Below are 5,771 nucleotides of genomic sequence, written 5' to 3' on the forward strand. Positions count from 1 at the left end.
ATCTGAAAAATGGACCTTAAGTTTCATGAGTTTATAGAAGAACAGCCCGAGGAAGAAATCCAAGGAGAAGGAGACATGGGGAAGGGAGCAACTCAAACAGAAGGAGATCCATAGGAGCCTCAGCTAGTTCCAACTCTAACAGACTCTACACCAACTCCACGGTTCAAATTTCATCAAGATCGGGTCAGGGCTCAATTGAATGGAGTGGTGTTGAGACTCAAATATTGCATAATTTTCCCCATTTATATCTTGGTCTTATGAACATAAATCATCTTAATATTCTATTTTACTCATGCATGTGTTGTAAGGTGAATTTAAGAGCTTGGATTGAAAAGGGGTGCTAAAAAGCATGGATTTGATGTTCAAGAATTACCAAGGCAAGGGATGGATCTTAGGAGACCAAGATTGAATAATTCACATGCCAAAGATCCAAGAAAATCAAGGAATGAAGAGAATTGAAGATTTGAAGTGAAGAATCCTGAAATCGTCCTGAAAAAGTATATTTTAAAGCTGTGAAGTTTATCTTGGGAAACTCCGTAGCAGGAAGTCTGTTTTAAACGAACTATGTAGCGAGAAGTCTATTTTGGGAAAATACGTATATTTGAGGCGGTTTCTGGGGTTTTTCAACTTTGTACGAAAATTGGAGTTCCCTACTTATAAATAGGGCTTCCTAAGGCATTTCAAGAGATCATTCAAAGCATTCAAGAGCACAATTTAGGGTTTTTAGAGGGTTTTAAATTTTATTTAAGTTTTATAAATTGTTTTTTTTTCTTTTTTCTATTTGCATTTATTCTTTCTTGTTTCTTTCTTTCTCTATTCTAGTTATGTTTTTCTAAGTTCCTTCTAGCCCAAGCTAGAAGGGAAGCATATGGGTTTAATAATTTTATAAGATTATGATGATTGATTGTTTTAATGATGAAAAGAATGGTGTATTCATGTTATTTATTATTTAGGTTTTATTTTTTTATCCTCTTGTGAGATCCATATATTTCCATCATACGAGATCCACATTGATAGATAGGCTTACCCTAGATCAATCAGATTTCCTTGATAGGAGATGTTCTCAACCTATTATATTTCTTTGATATTCATTATCCTATATATATTGAATACTTAAAATCACTAGCGCTTGAGAATATATGTCAATGGTGCAAATCCATTATTTTCTTATCTTTTATATCATTTATTACAATGTTTAAACTGTTTTATTTTTCGATTAGGCTGACCATAGTGCTCAGATCCTAGTTGTGTTATCCAAGTCATCATGATTTTGGAACATTAACCTATGTGTGGAACTTTGAAGCTTGGGTGTTCTTTTATTCAGTTGAATTACATCCATTCAAAAATCCCAAAATCAAATCATCAGTTTAGTTTTTATTACTTAGTTTGGTTTGCATTTGATTTTTTCCTTCTCACAATTCATCTCCCTGTGTGATCGACCCTGTATTCACAGGATACTACTTACGAACCTATGCACTTGGAGACAAGCAATCAAGTTTTTGGCGCCACTGCCGGGGAGAGACTGAGATAGATCAGATCTGTGCAAGATAGTTAAGGTAAGTTTTCTTCTAAGGTAAGTTCTCTTCTAAACCCTCCAAATTTTCTGTAGATTTTTTTTTCTTTTCTTTTTCTTTAAAAATAAATTTAGTTGGGTCTTTCAAGCACAAACTATGACATAAGGTTACCCTGCTTGGGATTTTATCACCCAAGTGCTATGGTTGTCCTACAGTTGCTGTTTGATCACAAAGATCATCCGCTGAATCTATTTTCCATATTAGCATAGTTTAATTTCTGCATTAGTTTTACTTTTATTTATTTATTTATTTATGGATTGAACCCTCATGGTCGGCCCTATCGCCTAGGTTGTTGATTTATTTTGCTTTGTGGACTGAACCCTCATGGTTAGCCCTGCCGCCTGGGTTGTTGGTTAAGTTTTAATTTTTATTTTAAGTATCATACTTGCTATTTGAATTAGTGGTATTTGTTGTGTGGTGTGGATGGTTTATGTCCCGTTGGAGTAGGGATCAAAACAATCGACTCTCCTTTGAAGGGGGACTAGTTCCAGGCCTTGATCATTCACTTAGAAGAGACACTCAACATCACTTGGATTCCATGGCAGACCCAGTTGATAATCCAAATCCAAATATGCTAGATCCAACTATAAATCAAAATAGAGAAAATCAACATAATCCTCCTCTTGAGGATGAAAATGAAGTTCATATGAATGTGTTAAACCAACCACGGACTTTACATGAACATTTACACCCTGAGAGATCAACTTTACCATCTTGCATAGTGTTCCTTGCTCACAGAGGGAACATTGATTTTAAACCAGGTCTAATTCAATTAATTCCTAAATTTCATGGCTTGGATTCTAAAAGCCCCTACTTAATACCTTAAGGACTTTGAGGAAGTAATTGAAACATTACAAGTAAATAATGGCAATAGGGATATACTTAAGCTTAGGTTATTTTCATTTTCTCTAAAGGATCGGGCCAAAGCATGACTCAACTCTCTAAGACCTAATACCATCACTTTATGGCAATCCTTAAGTAGAGAGTTTTTGAAAAAGTTCTTTCCCAAGCACAAAATAAATACATTAAAATAAGAAATCATGTCATTCTCCCAAAAGGGGAATGAACTATTTTTTCAAGCTTGGGAGCGCTTCAAAGACATTCTAATTACTTGTCCACATCATGGTTATGAACCATGGCACGTGATTGATGCTTTCCGAAAGGGGCTCACCATGGATACCCGTCAGTTCATAGAGATTATGTGTGGTGGAACCTTTCTTGACAAAGATCATAATGAGGCTTGGGATTTTCTAGATATGTTAGCAGAAAATACGCAAACATGGGATGTCTCTGCTAAATCAGACCAAACTAGACCCATTCCTAGAGAGAAAGCGGGAATGTATGTCCTAAGAAAGGAAGACGACTTTAATGCAAAATTCGTTGCATTGGCTAGAAAGGTCGAAGCCTTGGAAATTAGGAAGGTTGATATGGTTAAAGCAAACACTTCCTTAGGCAATTTTTGTAGCATTTGTGGTGGTACAGATCATGACACAAAGGATTATCCAATAATCTTAGTTGTACAAAATATCACGTATGAGCATGATCAAGCAAATGCTATAAATAATTACCAAAGGTCAGTTATGCAACTAATGGGAAACACGTACAATCCAAATTGGCGTAACCATCCTAATCTTAGTTGGAGGAATAGACCACAAATTAATGCGCCCAATGCACCTCAAATGCCTCCACAAAATAACTTCTTTGGGACACTTAACAATGCACCATATGTGCCCCCACCAAAATGATCATCTGTGGAGGATGCATTGACCACATTCATGAACTCTTAAGCTCAAATGAATCAGTCTCTAATCCAATCAAATCAGGAATTAAAGACAACTGTGGCTAAGATTGAGACTCAACTAAATGATAGGGAAAAAGGCACCATTCCTTTTCAACCTGTGTCAAACCCTAGAAACACACATTTCATTGGAGACTCAAATCCAAGTGAGCTATATCATGAACAAGCTAAGGCCATCATTACCTTAAGAAGTAGAAAAGAGATCGATAACAAGATAATGCAACCAGTAGAAATACCAGAGGATGAGCCACTGTCTTAAGAAAATGATGAATCGGCTATGGTTTAAGAGCTGCAACAACAAAAGGATAAAGAGACTTAAGTCATATGAGCCTCCAGTTCCATTCCCATCTAAACTTCAGAATCCAACTGTCCCCATGAAATATTAAGAGGTGTTGGATGTGCTCCAAAAGGTTATTGTTAATATTCCTCTGCTTGATGCCATTAGACAAATTCTATCATATGCTAAATATCTCAAGGACTTGTGCACTGTAAAGAAGAAATTAAATGTACACAAAAGGCCTTCCTTACTGAGAAAGTGAGCGCTATCATTCAACAAAGGGTTGTACCCAAATATAAAGACCCGGGAAGTCCCACTATTCCTTATATTATTTGAAAATTTCAAATTGAGCATGCTTTACTAGATTTGGGTGCAAGTGTCAACTTAGTACCTTATTCAGTTTATAAACAAATGGCATTAGGCGAGCTTAAACCAACCACGATTACACTCCAACTCGTTGACCGCTCTATTAAGGTACCAAGGGGAATTTTAGAGGACGTGTTAGTCAAAGTGGAGAAATTCTACTTCCCCGTGGATTTTATTGTACTTGACATTGAACCATGTATAAATGCTAGCGCTCAAGTTCCCATCATTTTAGGCCGCCCATTCCTAGCAACTTCAAATGCAATTATAAATTGCAGGAATGGAATGATGAACTTGTCTTTTGGTAACATGACTCTAGAGCTAAATATTTTCAATCTATGTAAGCAGCCCATTGATAATAATGAAATCCATGAGTTGAATTTCATGGATTGCTTGATAGAAGAAGAGGAATTGGAACCTAGTTTGGCTGAGGAATTGATTCAAGTCATTGGGGACTTAAAAAATTCTGATTTAGAAAAAGTGCTTGTTGAAATTTATGATGATAATGAGAGCACTACCACCCAAGACATTGGTATGTACCAATGGAGACCGCGCACTCAAATCTTATCTATCGAGGACTTGCAACCTCTGACATCACCAACCAATATTCCAAAGCTTGAATTAAAACCACTACCAAATGAGCTTAAGTATGTATAGTTAGGTGAAAATAAAATTTATCTTGTGGTAATCTCTTCATTTTTAGACAAGGATTAAGAGATTAAATTATTGAAAGTTCTAAGGGACCACAAAGGAGCCTTGGGTTGGACCATTTCTGACATCAAGGGTATAAGCCCTTCTATATGCACCCATCGGATCCACCTTGATGAGGACGCCAAACCAATTAGACAACCTTAAAGGCGTCTCAATCCAAACATGATGGAAGTTATAAAAAAATGAGGTGATCAAATTGTTGGATGTGGGAATCATCTACCCAATATCCGATAGTGTTTGGGTGAGTTCAACTCAAGTAGTCCTAAAGAAATCCAGAATAACTATTATGCAGAATTCTAATAATGAACTCATACCAACACATGTCACCACTGGTTGGCGTGTTTGCATTGACTATAAAAAATTGAACCAGGTCATAAAGAAAGATTATTTCCCTCTACCATTCATTGATCAAGTTTTAGAGAGGGTAGCAGGTCACTCCTTTTATAGTTTTCTTGATGGATATTTTGGATATAACTAAATAGAGATAGCCCTTGAAGACCAAGAGAAAACCACATTCACTTGTCCATTTGACACATTTGCTTTCAAATGGATGCCATTTGGATTGTGTAACGCCCCAACAACTTTTCAATGGTGTATGTTAAGCATTTTTTCAAATATGGTTGGGAAGTTTCTTAAGGTTTTCATAGACTATTTCTCCGTATTTGGGAGTAGTTTTGAGGAATGCCTCAACAATTTATTTCTTGTCTTATTAGGTGTGAAGAGAAACACCTTGTCTTAAATTGGAAAAAATATCATTTCATGGTTCAAAAGGGAATTGTTTTGGGTCATGTTATCTCCAAAAATGGAATCGAGGTAGATCGCTCAAAACTCGACATTATAGCTAATCTACCTATCCCCCAAACTGTTAGAGATATTAGATCACTCATAGGGCATGCTGATTTTTATAGAAGATTCATCAAGGACATTAGTGTCATTACTAGATCCTTGACTAATCTTCTTCAAAAAGATGTTCCATTTAAGTAGACAAATGAGTGTGCAAGTGCCTTTAAAAAAATTAAATCATCCCTTACCACTGTACCCATCATGC

The 5,771-nt window shown here is 36.2% G+C and overlaps 1 non-coding gene across 1 annotated transcript; it reads right to left on the bottom strand.

The window, feature by feature from the left end:
- Positions 1-2,596: 2,596 nt before the first annotated feature.
- Positions 2,597-2,703, bottom strand: LOC131217966 (small nucleolar RNA R71). The gene has a single exon (XR_009157546.1). It is a non-coding gene; the product is annotated as a small nucleolar RNA R71 (small nucleolar RNA).
- Between the last annotated feature and the right edge of the window lie 3,068 nt (positions 2,704-5,771).

This window comes from Magnolia sinica, chromosome 10 (genome assembly GCF_029962835.1).
Source record: "Magnolia sinica isolate HGM2019 chromosome 10, MsV1, whole genome shotgun sequence".
Classification (NCBI taxonomy): Eukaryota; Viridiplantae; Streptophyta; class Magnoliopsida; order Magnoliales; family Magnoliaceae; genus Magnolia; species Magnolia sinica.